The sequence below is a fragment of the Scyliorhinus canicula genome, chromosome 10, assembly GCF_902713615.1.
Source record: "Scyliorhinus canicula chromosome 10, sScyCan1.1, whole genome shotgun sequence".
Classification (NCBI taxonomy): domain Eukaryota; kingdom Metazoa; phylum Chordata; class Chondrichthyes; order Carcharhiniformes; family Scyliorhinidae; genus Scyliorhinus; species Scyliorhinus canicula.
Genome location: NC_052155.1, coordinates 162,172,365 through 162,197,765, shown reverse-complemented (window position 1 = coordinate 162,197,765; position 25,401 = coordinate 162,172,365).

The window sequence follows — 25,401 nt, the reverse complement described above, 5'->3', positions numbered from 1 at the left end:
CAAGTTGCACTATTCTGCACAAAATATTATGGGAACTTTGAATCAGAACTTTTTTCACCGTGGATACTTATGCTAAAACGTGTCCGAACAGGGAGAAAATCTGGGGTGCAGTTTCAAGTGGATGTGGGGTGGAGCACAACGTGGGCAGAACCTGGACTCATGGTTACCTGCCTCATAGAATAAATATAAAATAGGCTGATGACCCACGATTATGCACCACAGCCCAAGGCAGATGTGCACTCCAGTGCTTTTGTTGCTTTGTTCAAAATTCAATCAACTGTTGTGATGGAATCTGTGCTTTCAATTCTTTTTTTAAAATAAATGTAGTGAACTCAATTCATTTTTTTCTATTAAGGGGAAATTTTGCATGGCCAGTCCACCTACCCGGCACATCTTTGGGTTGTGGACAGTGACCCAGAGCCGGGATCGAACCTGGGACCTCGACGGCGTGCGGCAGCAGTGCTGACCACCGCGCCACCGTGCTGCCCGTGCTTTGAAACCTCGGGTGGGATTTTCTGGCTGTGTTTTCCAGCAATGGTGGTGACTTGGCATTGGCCGCTGATGGGCTCTTCCAGTCTCACCGATGACCGGAATTTTGCGTGGCTCACCTGTCCTGCCACGGCTGGTCACCTTCAGCAGGACCAGAAGATCCCGCCGATGGAAAGGGCTGTAAAATTCTGCCCCTTGTATCTTCTTTTGAGACAGGCCCTACTCGAAACGTGAAAGGAAAAATAAAATTGAGAAAGGAAACTAACCCACTGGGTTTTCTAAGGAAACATCAACTGAAAAATGGGGGGCGTGATCCTCTGTCCCACCACACCTGTCTTCTGGTGCAGTATGTCCTCACCTGCAGCGGGATTCTCTATTTTGGCAGCCGGCCAATGGGGTTTCCCATTGTGGGCACCCCCACACCGCCAGAAAATCCACGGGCATGGGGGCATGGGGGGTGCTTGGTCCACGAGACGGAGGATCCTGCCGACGGAGAATCCAGCCCGTGATTGGGAAGCAAAACCAGGCTGAAAGAGTGACCCAAGCCGGGAATCAAACCTGGGACCCTGGAACTGTGAAGTAACAGTGCTAACCACTGTGCTACTATGCTGCCCATGCAGACTCCACAGGTCTGACAGCGTATGTGGAACAGGAACCAGAGATCTCAAGTCGCTTTTCAAGGGAGAGGAGAGAACATTCAGTGTTCCGACCAACAATCTTCCCTTAACCAACACCAAGGAAATGGATCATCGAGCAATTAGTCTATTGGTATTTGTTGAACATAAGAACATAAGAACTAGGAGCAGGAGTAGGCCATCTGGCCCCTCGAGCCTGCTCCGCCATTCAATTAGATCATGGCTGATCTTTTGTGGACTCAGCTCCACTTTCCGGCCCGAACACCATAACCCTTAATCCCTTTATTCTTCAAAAAACTATCTATCTTTACCTTAAAAACATGTAATGAAGGAGCCTCAACTGCTTCACTGGGCAAGGAATTCCATAGATTCACAACCCTTTGGGTGAAGAAGTTCCTCCTAAACTCAGTTCTAAATCTACTTCCCCTTATTTTGAGGCTATGCCCCCTAGTTCTGCTGTCACCCGCCAGTGGAAACAACCTGCCCGCATCTATCCTATCTATTCCCTTCATAATTTTAAATGTTTCTATAAGATCCCCCCTCATCCTTCTAAATTCCAACGAGTACAGTCCCAGTCTACTCAACCTCTCCTCATAATCCAACCCCTTCAACTCTGGGATTAACCTAGTGAATCTCCTCTGCACACCCTCCAGCGCCAGTACGTCCTTTCTCAAGTAAGGAGACCAAAACTGAACACAATACTCCAGGTGTGGCCGCACTAACACCTTATACAATTGCAACATAACCTCCCTAGTCTTAAACTCCATCCCTCTAGCAATGAAGGACAAAATTCCATTTGCCTTCTTAATCGCCTGTTGCACTTGTAAACCAACCTTCTGTGACTCATGCACTAGCACACACAAGTCTCTCTGAACAGCGGCATGCTTTAATATTTTATTGTTTAAATAATAATCCCGTTTGCTGTTATTCCTACCAAAATGGATAACCTCACATTTGTCAACATTGTATTCCATCTACCAGACCCGAGCCCATTCACTTAACCTATCCAAATCCCTCTGCAGACTTCCAGTATCCTCTGCACTTTTCGCTTTACCACTCATCTTAGTGTCATCTGCAAACTTGGACACATTGCCCTTGGTCCCCAACTCCAAATCATCAATGTAAATTGTGAACAATTGTGGGCCCAACACGGATCCCTGAGGGACACCACTAGCTACTGATTGCCAACCAGAGAAACACCCATTTATCCCAACTCTTTGCTTTCTATTAATTAACCAATCCTCTATCCATGCTACTACTTTACCCTTAATGCCATGCATCTTTATCTTATGCAGCAACCTTTTGTGTGGCACCTTGTCAAAGGCTTTCTGGAAATCCAGATATACCACATCCATCGGCTCCCCGTTATCTACTGCACTGGTAATGTCCTCAAAAAATTCCACTAAATTAGTTAGGCACGACCTGCCTTTTACGAACCCATGCTGCGTCTGCCCAATGGGACAATTTCTATCCAGATGCCTCGCAATTTCTTCCTTGATGATAGATTCCAGCATCTTCCCTATTACCGAAGTTAAACTCACTGGCCTATAATTTCCTGCTTTCTGCCTACCTCCTTTTTTAAACAGTGGCGTCACGTTTGCTAATTTCGCTTGGTTAATAAAGCTTGGTTGATGCAAATTGGCTGCTGTATATGCATGCAAAAAATAAATCTATGAATGTACTTCAAGCATAAATCATCAGTTTGAAAGTATTTTAAGTAATCCATAGGTTGTGATAAAGTATAGCAAAAAATACATTTATTTTATTTATTATGTCATTCAGCTGCTGCTTCCAAAATGAAAGAAATCCCATCTGTTTCATCTTTGAAAAGATACCAAATTCCTTGCTTCCAGTTGTGTCCACTTGACAGTCTCAACACTCAACAACTGTCAGAAATATCTTGGAAAGATCTGAGAAATTCTGCAAAAGGTTCTCCAGTAATTCTCTCTTGTTTCTCTGTACCGTATGGCGTTGGCACTTGCTTTACTGATGAGCCAGTTCACTTCAAATGTGTTTTTCACAGAAAGTGAAATAACTGATAGCTCAATAAACCTTGTTCTGGATCTTTCAATGAAAGGTTAACTGTGTTTATCTCCCTGATGGTAGAAGTAGCTCGCAATGTTGCATTCTTCACAAGTCTACGTGCCCTCTGGTTTATTACAAACCTGATTCTGGGTCAGCTGCAATATGATCTGATATGAACGCCGGGGACAGTTTGTTACAAATTGGCTCAGGCTGTACAGAGGGAGCCCGTTGACCTAAACAGCTCTAAAGTGCTCAAATTGCTCATGCAGAAGTGGTAAAAGGTAGAGAACTGGCATGGAAAGCATCAAAGCAGAGGCTACAAATGCACTCTGCATGTCAAATAAGCCACTTACAGTCAGAATTCTGCGGATAATATCAACCTTGATGCAAGAATGGCCGTGCAGTCAAATACATATCTACCCATTATCTGATTTTTTAACAACAAATAGACCATGACCACTTTTCTCTTGGATTGGAAGATTGGTAAAATATAATCACTGTAACGGCAGTCCCGTTGGTGGATCCGCAGGTTGGCGGCATTCCCACATGGGGCAGAAGCGGGAAGATGAATGTGACCATGCAGTGGCCGGCCAATTAATGAGCAGAAGGCTTGGGGCCCGTCAAATCACGAGACGGTTCTGAGAGCCAGGGCAGAAATGCCAATGGCATTTGCTATCTGCACAAAGGCACTGGCGGCATGTTTGAACAGCGACCAGCCCTGCCTACAGAGTTTAAATTCTCCCTCAATGCTTCACTGCCCTGCAGGCATGAGAAGGAAAGGAGAATCACACAGCCACATGCTGTGACTTTGAGGATTGCACCTCTGAATGTGGGTCTGAAAGGACCAGAGTCAAAACGAGCATCCAGCAGCCTCAGAATTACAGTCAAAAAGCAGGGAAAAACTGGCTTTCGAGAGATGTTGCAGAGCGCACACAAGAGCCCCACCCTTCATGTTATCTTGCTGGTGGTCGAGGAATGGAAGGTGATCTGGTGATGTCCTTCTCACTGAATCAAGAATGTCCAGACAATTCTGCACTGGAGGTAGCAGCCACATGGCACAGCAAAGGGATTGGATCCAGCGCAGGAAGAGGTTAATTGACCTACTTGACTCCGCAAGGGTGAGTCTTGGAGAATGACATGTGCCCTGTGTTAGCAAGTTGGACCAGGAGAGAAGGGTCGATAACTTGGAAGGCATTGTAAGGATGGCAACGTGCCCCACCTTGGCCCACTCCCCTGCCCCATCCCTGAAACACCAGCAAACCTGTACATCTTTGGACAACAAGAGACAATTTAGCATGGTCAATCCGCCTAACCTGCACATCTTTGAACACTAAGGGAAAATTTAGTACGGTCAAACCATTTTTGGACTGTGGGAAGAAACCGGAGCACCCAGAGGAAACCCATTCAGACATGGAGAGAATGTGCAAGTTCCACACAGGCAGTCACCCAAGGCTGAAATCAAACTCGGGTCCATGGTGCTGTTAGACAACAGTGCTAACCACCGTGAAGCCCTTTCCATTACAAACCTGGAACAGATGACTCAGAAGCAATGTCTGAAAATGGGTGACAGGCATCTGTTTGTCAGTGACTGTATCTTCCAAGTCCCATGACAGTGGATGTATGAGGGTTCATCATGGGCATCAGGGAGGATAGCCGATAACAGGTCCATCTCACCATGCTCTGGAGGTTCACTCTCCCCTCCTATCTATGGCAGAGGAAGGCCCACAACAGCCGGAAAGGACTAAGATTGGAGGAAGACTGCCGACCCCAGATGGAGGCACTCCAGTTGGTCGGAGAGCAGGGTGATTTCTCCACCTCTAACGCTGCGATTGGAGGGATGTGTGTTGAGAGTCTGGAGGAATTTGTCACCAACGCTGGGCACAAAGGAAGGGTGTTGCACCCATGGGTGGGAATCGAGCATTGAATGACAGAGGAGCTAATTATGTAGGTTCTGCCTTGCAGGTAAAAGCGACCCATAGAGATGTGGAGAAGTTGTCACTGAATCACTTCCAGACCTCCTCTGACGAAGAGAGAGACCACACCTCAGAGGATGCAGCTTCATATCTTTTCCGGCCAGCATCCAGAAGCTCAGACAGCATCACCTCGTGGCAAAATGTTTGTGAATTGGCCCAGGTGTTCCAGATCGTGAAAGGGATGCAACAACCAATCATCTCCGGTCTGCTAGAGCAAGTCTAAAGCATACGCTGGTAACTCTGAACATGTGGTAACATGTTACAGCAAATCTATTGACTGCTGAATAGATCCTGGACGAGAGGAGTACTTACAAAGATGTGTTCATGGGGTTCGTATGCCTACCTGCTGTGAGATGAGCTCTGGTGCTCCTCATTGTTTGACAAAGTCTAACTCCTGCCTTCAGGATCACATTCCATTGTCCACTCGGGCGCTCCCTGCATGCGTGCTGCCCATTCCATGTGGCAGCTGATGGGCTCCAAGTTCAATTCATTAAGAAATCTGCAATTATGACTATCAATCCATTGCTGATTGTTGGTAAAAATGGTAACAAATGCCATCTGCTGTCTTACACGTGACTCCAGATCCACAGCAATGTGGTTGACTCTGAAATGACCAAGCTGGCCCATTTCGTACATGGCATACCGGCATCTTTCCAAGAGGCAATTAAGGATGGGCAACAAATGTTGACCTAGCCAGGGATGGCCACATCCTGTGAACGAATAAAATATAATAAGAATTTGAATTTCCTCTAATTCTAGGCCTTCAAAGAGGATCCAAAATTAAACGTTAACTTTTGGATGAGCAAAAAATCCTGAGTATCCTTTTAAAAAAGAACTACTCAGAAATGACCACTGCACCTCAATCTAACCAGAAACAAATCTGTATTTTTTCTGACAGTGATTTTCAGCTATTTAAAACTGAGTTAGTCCCAGGTGGTGGATGATATAGTGGACAGCAGGTGGTTAGCACTGCTGCCTCACAGCGGCAGGGACCCGGATTCGATTCTGGCCTTGGTTGACTGTCTGTTTGGAAGTTTGCACTTTCTCCCCGTGTCGGCGTGTGTTTCCCCCGGGTGCTCCGGTTTCCTCCCACAGTCCAAAGATGTGCAGGTTAGGTGGACTGACAATGAGGATGGGGTCGGGAAGTGGGCATAGGCAGGGTACTATTTCGGAGAGTCGGTGCAGATGTGATGGGCCAAATGGCCTCCTTGTACACTGTGGGGATTCTACGATTCTATGATTTGAAATGCTCATTTCTTATGGAGGTGGAAAACAATTTGACTGTTAATCAAACTTTCCCAAGTTAAGACTATGCTTTAAAAATATTCCTTGTCATAAATAAAACTGAATAAAATAATGTTTTAAAAACATAGCCTGATTGCCATGGCTCACACAGGGTTTTTACCTTGAACAATATACACAATGAGTCTAAGTGGAAACGGGGGAAGAAAAAGCGTGTTTCAAATTTTGGGCACAATTTTGGTGTAAATTTGCACTAAGATCACAGAGAAGAAACTCAATGGTGAGAGGTTTATAGATTTTAGAGCCCATTTTCATTATTACCTGCAAATAAATAGGGCGAGATTCTCCCATATGGGGAGAAATCGTAAGGCTGGCGTCAAACCCGGGCGGGTTTGACGCCAGCCCCCCCCCTTCCCGACCGGGAACCGATTCTGGCCACCGGTCGGGGCTAGCAGCCCGACGCCGTAATCTCCGACATCACGGGCTTAACGAATTTCGTTAAGCCCGCTTGCCGGAGTTAGCGCCGGCTGACGCGTCATATGACGTCAGCCGCGCATGCGCGGATGACGTCATCGCGCATTTGCGCGAAACCCGCGCATGCGCGGGCCGGGTTGCCCCTCAGCCGCCCCGCGAATGGATACTGCGGGGCGGCAGAAGGAGAAATAGTGCGCGGGCATCGGGCCCGCTGCCCGTGATCGGTGCCCACCGATCGCGGGCCCGTGGCACCCTTGGCACGGCCGTGGTACTGCCGTGCCAATCGGTGCCATGGTTATAAAATGCGAGTGTTTACGGCCGTTTTTACGAACGGCCAGACCAGGTGTGTTTGCCGTTCGTAAAAACAGCCGTAAAGGGCTGGGAACTCGGCCCATCTATCAGCTGTGAATCGCTGCCGGCCGTAAAAAAACGGCGGCAGCGATTCGTATCGGGAGTTGGGCGTGGGGGGGGGGGGGGGGGGGAGAATAGCGGGAGGGCGTCGGAACAGAATTTTACGAGCCACGCTATTCTCCGCACCGTCGGGAGTGCGGAGAATCTCGCCCATAGTCTTCATTTCTTTTTTTTTTAATCAGTTCACCCCTGTCAATTATGATAGCAATAATATTGAATAATGCGTCATTTCTAGTTGCTCACTGTCATCCTTAATGCACCACCCAGCCGCAAATAAGGAAATGCCTGATTCTGCCCCAAATGAAAATAAAACACTTGATGCAACATTGTTCTTAATCCTTTGATTAGAATGTGAGAAATCCATACAGACCAACAGCAGAGAATTCAAATGAAAATCTGAAACAATTTTCAGGTGTTTATAAGATTACATATAAACCCTGATTATAGGAAAACTGCACTTGGGAAATACTTAGAAAGATTATAGGCCATCTGTATGTTAATAGTAATGAAAAGCTAAGTATCAGGTGGACAATAAAATGACTTCTCTTCCATTTATGCCATTACTTTAAGGTTTATTGTTGTAGTAAATGTGGCGACAAAAATTAAAGGTTCATGATGATATCCATTTTGTGTGCAATAACCCCTTTCTTTCAAAAGAGTGTCTGATAAGGCTTTGGTGAAGGTCAATTAAACTTAAAGAATTGAGGAGGGTTGGATATGTAAAAGAACGATTGAATTATTAGCTCACGTTGATGCATTGAGTTAGTTACACCAAAGAAATCCACAATTTCATTAACTGGTTCCTATTTATTTCAATTTTTTTAATGGGATGTTAATAATTGTAATATGTAACCACTTAAAAAAACAAAGGTGAGTGAAATCCATCAAATCCCTACAGAAGAAGGCCATTTGGTCCTTCGAGTCTGCACCGGCCCTCAAAAAGAGCACCCTACCTCGGCCCATTCCCTCGCCCTATCCCCATGGCCCCACTTAACCTGCACATCTTTGGACACTGAGGGGCAATTTTAGCATGGCCAATCCACCTAACCTGCACACCTTTAGATTGTGGGAGGAAACTGGAGGAAAACCATGCAGACACAGGGAGAACGTACAAACTCCACACAGTCACCCAAGGCCAGAATTGAACCCAGGTCCACTGGTGCTGTGAGGCAACATTGCTAATCACTGTGCCACGATGCTGCCCTATGGAATGCATGGCATTCAGCTGCCTTCAGGTGCATTATTTCTCATTGTTCTGACAATCAACAACTATCTGGACATTATGGAGACTTCAAGGATAGTTCACAATCTGGCAAAAAAACCTTGTGCGTGGAGTTCAAAAATGGGGCGAGGTCGGGTGCTCTAGCAATCGTAAAAGCTTTGACAAAAATCACAATGTGCAAGTTCTCTAAGAAGTGAGTGGATTTTTCACATTATGAGGTGACATCCATGCAGGACAAACATAAGATGGCACAGTGGGTAGCACTGTTGCTTCACAGCTCCAGGGTCCCAGGTTCGATTCCCGGCTTGGGTCACTGTCTGTGTGGAGTCTGCATGTTCTCCCCGTGTCTGAGTGGGTCTCCTTCGGGTGCTCCGGTTCCCTCCTACAAGTCCCGAAAGACAAGCTGTTAGGTAATTTGGACATTTTGAATTCTCCCTCTGTGTACCCGAACAGGCACCGGTGACGAGGGGCTTTTCACAGTAACTTCATTGCCGTGTTAATGTAAGCCTACTTGTGACAATGAAGATTATTATTATTAAATAGTTACAGGTGACAAAGGTCATTCAGCCCATCTCACTCCTTCAGAGAGATCCTAATGACTCACTAATGCAACATCGAATTGTTTCTTGATTGATTCCAATGTTTTGTCTTTACTTTTCGATCTGGAAGTTATCCACCCAGAACTTCTTTGCAGTAGCAATCACTGTCAGATTGCCACTCCCCTCCTTTTAACTTACCCAGGTCGGGAGCTGCACATTTTGCACCCCGATCTTCCACCCGGGCCTGATGAAAAATGTTCAGCACAGCAGCATCAGAGGAAGTGAAGCCACGCCCCTTTTTACAGTACTTGCTGCCTTAAAGTTTTAAGGCAAAAACAGAAAATGTTGGAAAATCTCAGCAGGTCTGACAGCATCTATGGAGAGAGAACTGAGCTAACCTTCCGAGTTTGGATGATTCACCCAGACTCGAAACATGAGTACAATTCTATCTCCACAGATGCTGTCAGACCCACTGTGATTTTCCCACATTTTCTGTTTTAGTTTTAGATTCCAGCATCCTCAGTACTTTGCTTTTATCTTCAAGTTTTTATGTCCCACCCACTTTGGCAGGCGAGGAGGTTAATGTGTAAGGCAGGTGGGTAAGATATGTCGTGGGGTGTTAAGGGTGGAGGTCATGAGAGGGTCGGTCAGTAATCAGGGTGGGTGAGGTTGCATGTTCGGGGGGAGGGGGGGGTTGGGAAAATGGGTGGTCATGGGGTAGGGGTAGGATGGTCAGCGGCTCATATGGCTAGTTGGGCATAGTCAGGGTGATGGAGGATAGTCAGAGGAGTGGGAGGGTGGAGGTTAGTCAGGTGATCGGGAGGATAGTCAGAGATTGGGGATTAGTCAGTGGTAGTTGAGAGTCTGGGTGAGTAGCTAGTGGTTCCAGTTGAGGACTGGAAGAGTTAGGAAGAGGTGGGAGGAGGAGTTCAGTACTGTACTTACACAGGAGCTATAAGGGATTGTAATCCTTCTAATTTTTCCTGGGTAACTATTTTGCTAAGAGTCAGAAACATCAAAGTCCTGATTTAAATCAGAGTAACAGATGATTCCAGCTGCCGGTTATTTGCCCATCGCAAGTTGAAACCTTCTGTGCAATTCCCATGTAATCCTTGCACGGAGATATCAGGGAGACCCAGGAGTGGCCTTTTCACAGTAACTTCCTTGCAGTGTTAATGTCAGCCTACTTGTGACAATAAAAGGTTATTTATTTATTTAGAGTACAACCGCCCCAGGGAATGCAAGATCTGGGCCAAAGTTTTTTTTCCCTTTGAAGAAGAATTTTCCAATGTTTGTCCTAAAAGGGCCCCAATTGCTTTGGCCCGTGTCCTCCAGTTCTGCTGTCACAAATTAATTTATAGAATGTTCTTGGTTAACCTTTCCTTATTCTGTTACTATACCTGTTAACTTTGGCAAACAATCTTATCTACTCTTTCAGATTATCTTGTTTCTAGTTTCTACAATTATTCCTCATAATTCAGATCCCTGATATTGGGGAAAGGACATATTCTCCGCGTTACATCCTGTGCTTCAATGTCTAATTTTGTATTGAAACCAGAATTGGATGCAGTTTTCATGCAGGCTCTGATAATAACTCTATAACCTTTGATGATTACCTTTGTCTAAATTATCTGCAATTAGCTATTTGTTCAACATACTTTGTCTTTCTTGATTGCTACTTTTGTTATGGCTGGTCCCCATGTGCAGCTCCCCAAATTTGTTAAACTGGGCGGAGCCCCTCAATTTGTTACCGTCCACCTTGGATATTCCTCAAATTGTTATGCCCCGGATGAGGAGGGATGAACTGGTTTTCTTTAATTAAACTCCCTCTATTACGTCCGACAAGATTAATCTAACGAAAAAGGATCGCTCCCTTCACGGATCCCTTCTTCCAGACCCAATATTCATGTTTTAAAAGGAGCAATTTTAGCCAGGCTTGCTTGAGTTAAACATAGAGTGAGTTTATTAACTACTAAAATCAAGAAAATGATGAAACACATGCATATGCATTCACACAGATTGAACGTGAGAACTGAGTCCAAAGTAAGTGAGTAAAAATGAAAATCGCTTATTGTCACGAGTGGGCTTCAATGAAGTTACTGTGTAAAGCCCCTAGTCGCCACATTCCGGCGCCTGTCCGGGGAGGCTGGTACGGAAAAAAGAGGTATATGAAACAGTCCTTGACTTGTTGGGAGTAGATTATTGAACATTGCAGCCGCTGCGATTCGAGATTCCCGTGACACTGACTTTAGCAAGTGAATAGTCCATTTTGAGATTCCAGTCGTGCTGATTTAGGTAGGCGAATAGTCAGTTTTGAGGTTCCAGCATTCTAAAGTTTAGCGGAGATGCTTCCCTGTTTCCTGTGGTCTGTGTTGACTTGGCTTATTTTAACAATTAGAGTGAGATATAGATATAGACCTATAAATGGCTTTCGCTGCTGGCTGGTGTTTTGCTTCTGTGTCACACTCTCCTAACACCCCAGCACTGGTGTATGGACACACATATTCACAACACACAATAGCCTGGGAGAACTTTTCAGTTGGTTTTTATCTCAGTCTTTGTAAACTCCTGTTGGACAAAATCCACAAATCCATCTGGATATTACACAGGTTATCCCTTGATAAGATAACACTCATCTCCTGTGATCTCCTATTGTCTCCACCAGAGGTGGCAATTAGTTTCTGGATACTTTTAGAAGTAATTTGTCTGGAAACAAAATGGCTCTCTCGTCTCTCAGATTATCACCCCCACCTCTCGCAATTCAGCCTGTAAGTGCTCAGCCGTCATTGGCTCATGTGACCATTTAACAAAATCTCCCAAATCGTATTTAAAGTTCAATATTTCCAGACGTAATTTGGTGTTTTTCCTTCATTGTGAGGATACTTTGCATTGGCTAGGCTTATTTCATGTTACGTCTACAAAACCCAGAGGTCCCTTTTCTCTTTACCCTTTGCTGTTTTGCCATTATTCATGGAGCATGCTTTTTAAGTAAGTTTTTTCTCCTGCACCTATCGGCACTTTTTTCAGAATTAAATTCTGTCTGTTGCCATTCTGTCCAAGTTTGTATTTTCTCCAATTCATCCTGTAGTTTCTGAGTTGGCTCCTCTGAATCCACTGCCCCTCCTAGCTCTATATTGTCAGCTTTGCACTGAACCCCTGAATTCAGAATGTTAATGTGAACTAGAAACAGACGCAGTCCCAACACGGAGCCCCTAGACATCTCCCTCACAATCTCTCACTCTGACATGCACCATTCATTGGAATAATTGATTTTGATTTGTTCTTGTCACATGTATTAGTATACAGTGAAAAGTATTATTTCTTGCATCCTATGCAGGCAATGCATACCGTACATAGGGAAGGAATGAGAAACTACAGAATGTAATGTTACAATCATAGCTAGGATGTAGGGAAAAGATCAACTTAATACGAGGTAGGTCCATTCAAAAGTCTGATGGCAGCAGGGAAGAAGTTGTTCTTGAGTCGGTTGGTACGTGACCTTAAACTTTTGTATCTTTTTCCTTACGGAAGAAGGTGGAAGAGAGTATGTCCGGGATGTGTGGGGTCCTTCATTATGCTGGTTGCCTTTCCGAAGCAGCGGGAATTATAGACAGACTTAATGGGTGGGAGGCTGGTCTGCGTGATGGACTGGGCTACATTCACAACCTTTTGTAGTTTCCTACAGTCTTAGGCAGAGCAGGAACCATACCAAGCTGTGATACAACTAGAATGAACGCTTTCAATGGTGCATCTGTAGGAGTTGGTGAGAGTCGTAGCTTACATGCCAAATTTCCTTAGTCTTCTGAGAAATTAGAGTAATTGGTGGGCTTTGTTAACTATAGTGTTGGCATGGGGGGACCAGGACAGTTTGTTGGTAACCTGGACACCTAAAAGCTTGACACTCTCGACCCTTTCTACTTCGTTGCCATTGATGTAGAAATTTTGTGCTTTTCCTTCATTGATGTAGGGGCTGGTTTAGCACAGGGCTAAATCGCTGGCTTTGAAAGCAGACCAAGGCACGCCAGCAGCATGGTTCAATTCCTGTACCAGCCTCCCCGAACAGGCGCTGGAATGTGGCGACTAGGGGCTTTTCACAGTAACTTCATTTGAAACCTACTCGTGACAATAAGCAATTTTCATTTCATTTCATTTCATTTTCATGTAGACCGGGACATGTTCTGCTCTGTGCTTCCTGAAGTCAATGACCATCTCCTTTGTTTTGTTGACATTGAGGGAGAGATTATTGTCATTGCACCAGTTCACTGGATTCTCTATCTCATTCCTGTACTCTGCCTCGTCATTGTTTGAAATCCGACCCACTACGGTGGTGTCAACAGCAAATTTGAAAATCGAGTTGGAGGGGAATTTAGCCACAGTCATAGGTGTATAAGGAGCATAGTAGGGGGCTGAGGTCACCGGTGTTGGGAATATATAGTTTCCCATCCACCCTCCAAGCCATTACTTCCCCCTTCCTTATTGTTAATCCCTCACAGTTTCAAATTGAAGTAATAAAATAGTTTTTTAGTTTACATTTTGTCAAAAGCCTTCAAAAATTGATGTATAACACACCCCAAAGCTCACTACCATATGCCGAAGTGTCATTTCCACAGAGAAATTGAAAGGTTTGCTCAGGACTGATCTTTCCCTTCTGAATTCATGTTCGCCCCAGTTAAATAATTTATTATTATATAGATAATCCTAAAGTTTACTTTATTCCTTTTAAAGAACAATGCGCTTGAGATATAATTCTACCAAAACAGAGAAATATGTATCAAAAGCAAAATGCAATTATTTCAACATCTGTGTTTTGTTTTCACATTGTAAAATGATGCAAGCTGCCAAATATCTACAGCCTTGTGTGTAATTTTTCCCACATGTTATAGATTGTTAACTGCCAAGAGGAGACAGATTTGTGTGTGTGCACAAAATCAAATCCCCCAAAAGCGGCATTAGGTTTGTATCCTACAATCATCTCATCCAATTCTGGGTTTTGCCTTTGTAGATGATGGCGGTGCAGTGGTTAGTACTGCTGCCTCGCAGCGCCAGGGACCCGGCTTCAATTCCGGTCTTGGGTCACCGTCTGTGTGGAGTTTGTACGTTCTTCCCGTGCCTGCGTGGATTTTCTCCGGGTACTCTGGTTTCCTCCCACAGTCTAAAGATGTACGGGTTAGGTGGATTGAAATATTGTCCCTTTGTGTCCAGTGATGTGCGGGCTAGTATATGGGGTTATGGGGGTAGGGCTCCGTGGATAGGTGAGTGGACATGGGTAGCGTGCTCGTTCGAATAGTTGGTATCAACTCAATGGGCCAAATGGCCTCCTTCTGCACTATAGGGATTCTGTGATTCCATGAGCAGGTTGGGCTGTTGGCTAAGTAATTGTAATATGCAAATAGTTAATAAACTGCTATTTTAACAGACAATCTGGCTTTTAACAGACAGTGTACCCATTTACTGATCTGTCAGCACCTCGCCAAGGTCAACCAGGTGAATGCACAGAAGGGAGTGCTCTTCATTGCAACCGACAGGCTGGGAAGGCTTTGAAAAGTGAAACTGAAGAGCTTGAGCCATGTCCAGGTGCGAGGCTGTCGCTCGGCACATTTTCTGACAGTTTACTTTCACTGTTGACTGCCGATTGGTCAGTTCACCTGCCTTGCACGTCACTTACCTTCAGCTGTACTTCCCTGCTGTCAGCCTTCACCACAGGGCTTGGGATCAACTTCCGGACCTCTCCCTGTCATTGAGAAACGTGAGGAGCAGCAACACCAACAGAACCAGCAGCATCAGGGGTAATTGCAACACTAGTAGCAGCTGCTTTCTCCTCAGCCTCATATCATTCCATTGGGGAAAGGAGCACAGAGCATACAGATTCTGTGGGAAGGAGGCGAGAGCATCAATAATGTGCCCACAGGGTAGCAGTAAGGCTCTCCACATGCCTGAACACCAGTGCTTCTCGAGGGTTAACCTCTCACAGTAGGTCGCAACTGACATCTGCAACATTCTGGAACAAGACCTCCTGCTTCCGAATGAATGGTGACTATAAGGCATGGGTGTTAGGGGGAAATAGGCTGCGGGTAATTGGGAAGTTGACTTTTCAGTTGGGAGAAAAGCTGGAGTGCGTGCTTGGAGAGGAGTGAGTGGAGCTGAAAAGTACATTAACCGAGGAGTGCTCTGTAGGAGAATGCTGAGCAAGTCAAAGTGTGGGTGTTGGTGCCTAGAAGGTGTTATGCCACTGACACGTACGCAGTCCCCTGAGGATCTAGATCCTCCAGGTTGAGGGGGTCACGCAACTGCTGCTTATTTCCTTGGCCTATTTCATCCAGCCCTGCTAGTTTCAAGAGACTGGCCTCTTCTGACCACCCTTGGAAATATCTCCTTATTTCAGCCCCTCCAGATCCCACAGCAGAATCTCTGGGTAAGAGACCAGGGCTGCAGCTTTTCCGGTTCTCCCCTCAGATTTTTTCATCGAATTTACAGTGCAGAAGGAGGCCATTCGGCCCATCGAGTCTGCACCGGCTCTTGGAAAGAGCACCATCCCAACCGCACACCTCCACCCTATCCCCATAACCCAGTTACCCCACCCAACACTAAGGGCAATTTAGCATGGCCAGTCTGCCTAACCTGCACATCTTTAGACTGTGGGAGGAAACTGGAGCACCCGGGGGAAACACACGCAGACACGGGGAGAACGTGCAGACTCCGCACAGGCAGTGACCCAAGCCAGGAATCGAACCTGGGACCCTGGAGCTGTGAAGCAATTGTGCTAATCACTATGCTACCGTCCTGCCCTCAGCAATCCATGGCCTGGTAAAGCCTTTGTGAGGCCATGGATTGCTGTGAGGTTGGAAGACCACTGCAGTTAAGACTCTTTCCCTTAACAGATTCAGCCGCATCATCCTGCCCACTCTCTCTGACTGGGCAGGAATCCCAGAATCGGGGTGCCAATGCTGTGGACTACTTTTTAAAAATATAAATTTAGAGTACCAATTATTTTTTTCCAATTAAGGGGCAATTTAGAGTGGCCAATTCACTTAGTCTGCACACCTTTGGGTTGTGGGGGCGAAACCCATGCAATTACGGGGAGAAAGTGCAAACTCCACACGGACAGTGACCCAGAGCCGGGATTGAACCTGGGACCTTGGCGCCGTGAGGCAGCCAGGCTAACCATTGCGCCACCGTGCTGTCCGCTGTGGCCTACTTAATGAGACACGGCAAAGTCAATTGTAGCTGTCAATAGCTTCCCGACTAGATACGCTTTGGCTGGAGATGTCAGTTCAGAAGCACAAAATAAATTCCAGTTAATTAAATCCAGCAATGTAGAAGCAAGATGCATTTTCACATCCTTTGAAAATAGGGCTGATATTATAGATTTATTCCGGATGATTTTAAGATTGCCATCATGTTCTGTTTCACACTGTCAGATTTTTAAACGCTGCTTTAATATTATATGAGGCGTTTTCCACAGATGGAAGCATGCTTAAATATACAATGCTATCATTTCCCTATTTTGTACATCATTGGGAGATCAATGTTTATTAAAATAACAAAAGGATTGGTTTACAAAACCTACAGAACATTGTGTACCTTTCCAGAAATGTGTGCTTTCAAGGATAAAAACCTTGTATGTAGGCTTTGGATGGGCTGGCTGAACAAGGGTTATGCACTGACTTTTTATTGTTATCTGAAGTGTTGCCTGCCCATGCTGTGTAATGAAAACACAACATCCAAAGTATAAATCTCTTTCGGGCGGAAGTTTTGATATGTGTTTCTCGCGAACAAGGTTCCCTGCAGATACGATGAAGTCAAAAATGTACTCCTTATGAGTCAAATAATATTCACTGAGGTGTAGTAAAATTCAAATTTATAGTCCTTCTTCACATAGGGAAACTTGTTTCTCACCACCTTGCCAGGTTTAATCATCATGTGATCTATTTCCTATGGCTATGGAGTTCACTTTCACCTTGCCACTAGAGTGTAAAACTGGTATTGTGGATTGGCTACGTGTTATACACACTGACTTCAATACTGCACACAAAGGCTGGGTGCAGGTTGGTTCGTTGGTCTGACCCACATGTGCTTCCGGTACCTCTAAAACCTCAAGAATACTCTCCTTGCCGGTACATATGAGGGAGAAAGCAATCCACATTGCAGGGAGGTTCAGAAATGTCAAGACTGTGACACCCTTCAAAGAGAATGGCCCACATAATTATTGGAGCCAGGAGCAGAGATGGAGCTGAGAGGGTATGTTAGGCAGCTTGGCCGGAACCCAAAGCCAGGACCATATAGCTCTTGTTATTTTTTCTCCGACTCAATTATTTTTTCATTCATTCGCTGTAACATAGGCAATCACTCTAGTGTGACACTATAGGTGACAGAATGAAGCTTATACGTATTGTATTAAGGAATGTAATGCTGGCAGCTTTTTAATATAGGTCCTGGTTCTATGGGCGTCATGAATCTGCATGGAGACAGCAGTAGACAGTATTCAAAGGGTTTTAATTGGTGTGTGTCTCTTCCGGTAATAAGATTAGAATGGCAGTTTAGGTAAAAATCGAATGTGAATAGCTTATGGAGGAGAAACAGATTGTGGTATTATCATATGTGCCAGTAAACTAAGGGATATATATATGTATACAGGGAGCTGCTAGAGGGAACTGGTCTCAGAGGTATATAAGAGAGAGGGCAGAGCCTTGTGGAACAGGACGTTGGAGCAGAAGCTGAGCGAGGAGTACTGAAGATAATGAGCGGGAAAGAGTGTAGTTAATGGGCGTGATTCTCTGCCCCACACGCGGGTGGGAGAATAGCGGGAGGCCTCCTGACATTTTTCACGCCCTCCCGTTACTCTCCCCCCCCCCACGTCGACCCACGCCACGAATCGCCGCTCGCCATTTTTTACAGCAAGCGGCGATTCTCGGAGGCCGATGGGCCGAGCGGCCGGGCCTTCACACCCGTTTCAACACGGCAGCAAACACACCTGCTCGCTGCCATCGTGAAACGGGTGCCAGATGCCCGTTTGGGGCATCTAGGGGCCCGAATTGGACATGAGCACCGCGACTGTGCTCGGGAGGGGACAGGCCCGCGATTGGTGCCCACCGATCGCTGGGCCAGCGTCCAAAATGGACGCGCTCTTTCCCCTCCGCCGTCCGGCAAGATCAAGCCGCCATGTCTTGCCGGGCGGCAGTGGAGAAAGACGGCACCATGCATGCGCGCGTTCGTGCCGTCTGCGCGATGAAGTTATCTGCGCATGCGCGATTGGAACCGGCAACTCGCGCATGCGCGGATGACTTCGCATTCTTGGCGCGACGAGGTTGCGGCCGGGAAAGACGGAGGCCCGTTCCTAGCCCCCCGGGTGGGGGTGAATTAGGTGCGGGGAGCGGGCCCCGAGGCCGTCGTGAACCTCGGCCGAGTTCACGACGGCCTTCACGAATTCTGCCCCCTGTGGAGAATTCCGCCCAATGAGTCAGTGAGTTAAATGTTAGATGAATATAGTTTATGTGTGTTTAATTAACTGTTAGTTCTTAGGGATATGTGTCGAATCTAATTGTAGTGTTAAATAAAAAGTTTTGTTAGTTTACAAGATTTGTTGCTCTCTGATCAACACGACACATCAAAGCCATCTGTTTAGAGCAAGACAGAGAATGCAGATTATAGACAATTTGGAAGGTCCATGAGATATACATACGTTAATCTATAGTCAAGTAAATTGATCAGGGCACACAGCTGAATACACAGAAGGCATAATCAAAGAACAACAAAGGTGGAATTAACCAGACCCTGAGAAGAGAGGAGAGGCAATTACCATCTAACAGTCTGAAATAGCAGACAGGCCAGTTTACAGCCTGAAGGCCAATTTTACAGCAAACACGTTTCTCAGTCTTAGAGCCAAGGTAGTGCAGAAAACCTTTGTAACAGCAGTTTTAAAATATCTTCACGCGACCAGCAAAATATCGGTTCCCAGATTGAGTACCATTCTTGCATTGTAACATACCTACAGCTGGTTATTCAATTTGGATATTGTTTGGGAACAGGGGAACTCTTACAGAGATCCGGCCGGGATTCTCCCCTACCCGGCGGGGCGGGGGGTCCTGGCGTGATGGAGTGGCGTGAACCACTCCGGAGTCGGGCCGCCCCAAAAGTGCGGAAGTCTCCGCACCTTTAGGGGCCAGGCCCTCATCGTGAGGGGCTAGGCCCGCACTGGAGTGGTTGGCACTCCACCGGCTGGCGTGGACGGCCTTTGGCATCACGGCAGTCGGGGCCGAAGGGACTTCACCGGCCGGCCTATGCCCGCGCATGCGCCGGAGCGTCAGCGGCGCATGCGCAGGGGAGGGGGTCACTTCCGCGTCCACCATGGTGAAGACCATGGCGAAGGCGGAAGGAAAAGAGTGCCCCCACAGCACAGGCCCGCCCATTGATCGGTGGGCCCCGATCGGGGGCCAGGCCACCGTGGGGAACCCCCCCCCCCAGGGCCAGATCGCCCTGTGCCCCCCAGGACCCCGGGGCCCACCTGCGTCGCCTGCTGCCGCCGGTAAGATAGGTGGTTTGTTCCATGCCGGCGGGAGAGGGTTGACGGTGGTGGGACTTTGGCCCATTGCATGCCGGAGAATCGCTGGGGGGGGGGGGGGGGGGGGCGCCGACTGGCGCGACTTGATTCCCGCTCCCGCCGAATATCTGGTGGCGGAGGATTCGGAACACGGCGGGGGTGGGATTGACGCTGACCCCCGCTGATTCTCTGACCCGACGGAGGGTCAGAGTATCCCGCCCCAGGTATCATAGAGTTATTTTGTAACAAGGGGTACGCTCTATTGAAATTGTGTGGGTTTAGGCATTCATACATCTTAATTGTGTGAGAGTAGAGTAGTCCTGTTTGTGTATATTTGTCTTTTCTTTACTTTAATAAATAGTCTTTAATCATTGTTACATAATGCCTGGACTATTTATTCCCACTGGAATTTCACTTGTCTCCTCACTCCAAAACAAAAGATAGAACTATACACCTCCACAAACCAGTGTTTCCAAGTTGGGATGTTGTCAGATAACATCTGCGTGCTTTGTGACAATGGGTATCCTCCAGGATTGAGGTGGACGTGTCTGTGATCTATAACAAGCACATTTCAAATGGAAAAGCCATGAAAGTGTTTCATTAACCCCACTGATGCTCCTGGGTCTCTCAGATACGTGGACATACTTCCTGGTAAGTAGGAACAGATTAGTTGAGGTCACTGAAAAAACAAATTGTGGAACATGTCTTCAGGGCAGTCAGGTTATTACTCAATAAACAGTGCATATCCACAAAATACCAAACTTGTCTGGTCATGTATCTCATCACTATCTATGGGCCTTGTCTTGTGCAAATTGGTGGTTCTTTTCTCTACATTATAACAATAAATGCACTTCAAAAGTACTTCATTAGCTGGAAAACTCTTTGGAATCTCCTAAGGTTGTGAATGTGCTATATATTTTGTTATGACTGGGCCAAGATGAATGCACTTGCTCTTCTTTAGTCAGTCCCTCGGTTGGTCATAACAAACGTTTTTAAAATGTATTTTCTGGGTTAATGCCTTTTCTAATCCTTTACCAGTTAACAAGGAATCAATCAAACCAGGTTTTCTTGAGTCAAAGAAAGAGTAAGTGAATTAGTTATCAAGCCCAAGAAAAAATAATAAAGTCATGAAGACTCACCACATATATTGATAAATATCAATCAATCACTCACACACCACATATATCTCACAAGTAAGAAAAGTTAAAGTCCAAATTAAGTTTAAAAAATAGATGATTAAGTCATTTGTCTGTCCTTGAGGCACAGGTTGTTGAATCGTACAGTTATTTGAAGCTGGCTGTTTTTTTTTAATCCTGGAGTTAAATTGAAGTTCAGGTAACTACACCTCAGAGTCAATCTTGGCTTCAGAGAGGGAGGCCGATTCTTTTCTGCTCACTTCAGCAGGTTTTTCCAGATGTCTGATGATTCCTCCGTGTTTCTGGTTTGGCCAAACCAATTCTTAAACCTCCTGTCTGTAACTTACCAAAAAGGACCTTGATTAACATGTCTTGTCGTCATTGTTGTATAACAAGTCAGCACATTTTTAATCTTCCACCTCAGAAACTTTGGACACATTTCAATATAGTGGAAACCAACAATAAATGGGGTTATTTCATCCCCATAAAGCGCCTTTGAGTGCCTTTTGGGTGTATCTGGCTATCTAGTAATTCCCATTGTCTTCACCATTGATTAAAATTCAGTACTTTGCATTTTTAATGCCGGCCTTTCAATAATTATTTTTTGAAGTGGTCTACCACATGTGAAATTCCATGCAACATGCCAGGAAAGGTCTGCAATGCAATCCATATAAGAACTTCCAAGAAAATTTACAACACTGAACATCAGTTGACTGGTGTTAGCCATCTTTGGTCAGTGTCTTTCCTTGTTTTTTGTTTCAATAAAGTTCCTCTTTAAACAGTCCATTGTGTCTTTAGTTAGTTGGTGAAGTTATAGGTAGATCTCACTCAGTCACAGCTTCTCATTGTCGTGACAATATGGAAATCTTTCTGTAAATGGTGTAGAAGGGTATTCTTTTTACTCCACCTGGCATAACTTTTCTGTTCACCCTGCCCTGGCTCATTGTCCCCTTTGTTCTTCTCTGGGATGATCTTGTGATGTGTATTTTTCTGTCTGGCTGCTTCCAGCCATTTTGTTACAGGCTTTTTGCAGGAAAGCTTTCTTATTTTAAAATGCCTGTAAGTCTTGCCATTTCTGTAGCAATGTTGCCCTAACTGGCACGGATGGAGAGTTGGCATAACTTACAATGGGTCAGCCTGCCAGCCACAGCTGATAAGGCATAGCCAGTTGCAACAGTCGGCATATTCTATATATCCTGTGTAAGGATAACAGAGATATCTAATAACATATTATAGATCGGGCATGCCTGAAAATGGTTGGGATGCATCTTACTGCTAGTAGCATTGTACCGCTAATTATAATGGGAAACTAATCTCAATTCAAGTGTTTTTTATGCTAATTGTAATGGTTATTGCGTGTGTGTGTGTTTTTAGACTTTCTGGAATCTTCTCCAACAGATGGAACGAAAGAAATGACAAAGGCATTAAATGGCATTCTGTGGTGCCACTTTGCTTTCAAAATTTCCATTTTCTCTCACTGAATATCTGACAAGCTCTAATGGTGTAAAATTGGAAAATAAACATAAATTTTTTTTTAAAATATAATTTTTCGAAGAGCCTGTTGTAATTGTGCACTGTCATATATTTGCCTTCAGAAACATGATCACATTATTTATTTGGTTCACGTCTAATTGCTTTGCTTGATCTGTCTCGTCTGCAGGGCGTTCTAATTCATGATCACAACCACTCTGCGATTGTGTTCCAGTACCCAAAGGGAACTGAAGGGAGGGAGCTGTCAGGCCATGATTGTGAAAACTTCAATCCATTTCGTTCTCCATTGGTTCCATATATTTTAACCTTCAGTCCTTAGTGGCAAACTTCTAATTTCTTCCACTGTCTTCATGTACTTCAGCACTGCGGCCATCCAGTTATTCTGTTCCCAGTACAGCCACTTGTCAAGTTAGAGGGCTTTCATTTATTTTTTGAAAAGAAACTGTGTCAAGAATTGGCAAGGGATCAATAGAGGGCACAAAAAGTAAGTGAAAATACACAGTCTTTGATCCATCCATATATTTAAGACATTAATGTAGCCTGTTACAATGATTGTTCCTTTAGTTTCAAATCTTCGAGATGCTGAGTCCTTCCGGCCTCATTAGAATCGCTATACTTGTTCCAAAACTTTGCTTTTTCATTTACGTATACACTTAAAATGGAGACAAGGAGGAATTCCTTATTTTGAAACTGTGTCCCCTAGTTCTAGATTGTCTCAGGGGAAACATCTTTCCAGGAACTACCCTGCCCTGGTCCCTCATAATCATATATGTCTCAATAAGATTGCCTCTCTTTCTTCTAATCTCCAATGGATATTGGTCCAAGTTTCTCAACCTTTCCTCTAATGCACCCTCTGAATTCCAGAAACCAGCCGAGTGAATCTCTCTGAACTGTCTCTGATGCAAGTACTTGTTTCCATTCCGGTTCACTGAATTCTGAAATGGCGATTAAGTCCAATGCACAATCTGCAGAAGCTGCTACATATTTGACATGTGGTGCTTGAAGGCTAGGGGAGATGGGTTGGTTGGAAGATTGTATGTTCCCTTCGATGCCTCAACATGTCTTTTACATGTTCTCGACAACTTCTCTTGATGTATTTAGTGCCTTCCTAAATGAACCTTCTCCACTTCGGTCGGGCACAAGCCAGGTTCTTTCGTGAGTTGGTGAATATCTGAATTGACAGAAATGCTTTGAGTACATCACCAAAATGTTTCCACTGTCCTCCTGGGAGTCACCTGCCATAACTAGGTTCCGAGTAGAGACGTTGTTTTTGGAGCACGGTCTCAAGATATGCAAGCGGCATGTCCTGCCCTGAAAAGCTAGTTTTGAATCATTAGTGCCTCGATGCTGGGAAACCTGAGAGGAGACTGCTGTTGGATCAACTTTCTTGTCATTGGATTTGGAGGATCATGCAAAGACACTGGTCGTGGTATTTCTCTCGAGCTTTTAGCTACCTGCCGTAGGTTGTCCAAGTCTCTGAAGCATATAGGAATATGGAGATCATTGGTGGCCGGTGGACTGTTGATAAATTGAAATCCAAGCCCACCTGTTGTCAGCATCATGGTAGAATGGTCAATATTGCAATCTCTGTGTCTTGAGATGAGCAAACATGAACTTGTTGATGAGCAATGGGATGGAGATATCAGCCAATGGTTAACTGCAACACAGCAAGCCAGTGAGGAAAGAATGAGCTACAAATGCCCAGTGAGGGAGCAAATACTCCAATAGAGTAGAAAGTCCAGTCAAAGACCAATATCAGTGGCTTTGCTGACAACTGTCTGGCAGGAGTCCATTCTTTAATTGTCCAGAAAAGTAAGAAGAGACTTTTTGAAGGCCAGTAAAGATTAATGGATGATGCGGGGGGTTACTCACTGGTTATAACTGTCTGGATGTGAGCACCAGCCATTGTATCAGACCAGCATATGTTCACATCTGGAGAACAGAATTTAGACTGGAGAACATGGTGAAGGGACAGCTTTTTTAGATTTTGTTGTTTCATCAATTGTTTGCAATCCACCGCAACTTAGATGGCTTTTATTCTTCGTTTTTTCTTCACAAAGTCATTGACCATATCATTGTAGGCAAAGTCTTGTGGGGAAGCATTTTCAATTGTCAGTGTTGCTGAACTTGAAAATATGTTCCTGACTCATCGTTCACCTGAAGCATTTGTGACAGGTATTGTTAAAAAGATCTTCCAAATGGTTCTCAGATTTGGAAAGATTGGCATGCAAACCATCACTTACAAGTCTTTACAAATCACATGGTGATCTAAAATCACAGAGCTCACAATTATCAATTCAATGAATGAATTATTTCATTTCATCTTCAAAAACATTTGTATCTATGTCCTCCCAGTAGAACTCAATGAACTCTTTCTGCAGTGGCTCTTAGGTTTCTCATCCAAACATTTATCAAAAAGCATACAAAATAATTCATCAGTCCTTTTCAGAGATGCATATCTATTATGCGACTGCACCATTATCGTGTCCCAAAAAAACATCGACAGTCTTAACGATGATCTTCTCTTTACATTTTAAAGTGATTTAATTGTCTCTAGTTACATCAAAAATTAACATCCTTTGTCTTGCACACTTCTCATCATCAGAGGGATCTGAATTATTTGTTAATTTTAGTGCATCTGCTTCCACTGAGGTATGGTCATTTTTAACTTCCATGACAAAACTTCTAACTGAGTGTAAAAATTGTGAAGCATTCAACAAAGTTGCACCAACACTTTGCAGTGATTTTCCAACAATATTAATTCTTTGAAGTAAATGGTTCCACAAGAAAGTAAAAACTGCAATTTTATACTTTGCAAACTTCTCTGCTAAGGATTTTACTTCAGTTTTCACGCGTGGTTTCTCTGGATTTGATGTGGCCATGTATGTTATCTATTACCTTACATCAACAACGCTCAGTCTCAAAGCCAGAATAGCATCTGCATGTATTGACCACCTGTTGCACAAATTCTTTTGACCGTCCAATGTTTTCCATGTGTCTGCTGTGGCCAATGGCCACCCACAAAGGATAAAGGGAATTGTGGGCCAAGTTGGGACGCAGACAGTAAACAGCCTCTATGTATTGAGCAAAGGAAAACCAGACCAAATTGAAACTTGCACCTGTTAAAGGGCAATCACCAATTTCCCCAGGACAATAGACTCAAGTTAAGGAATAGCAACAGTAGCAGACTCCCAGGTGACACCTCCCATTATTGGAAAGGCCTCCAT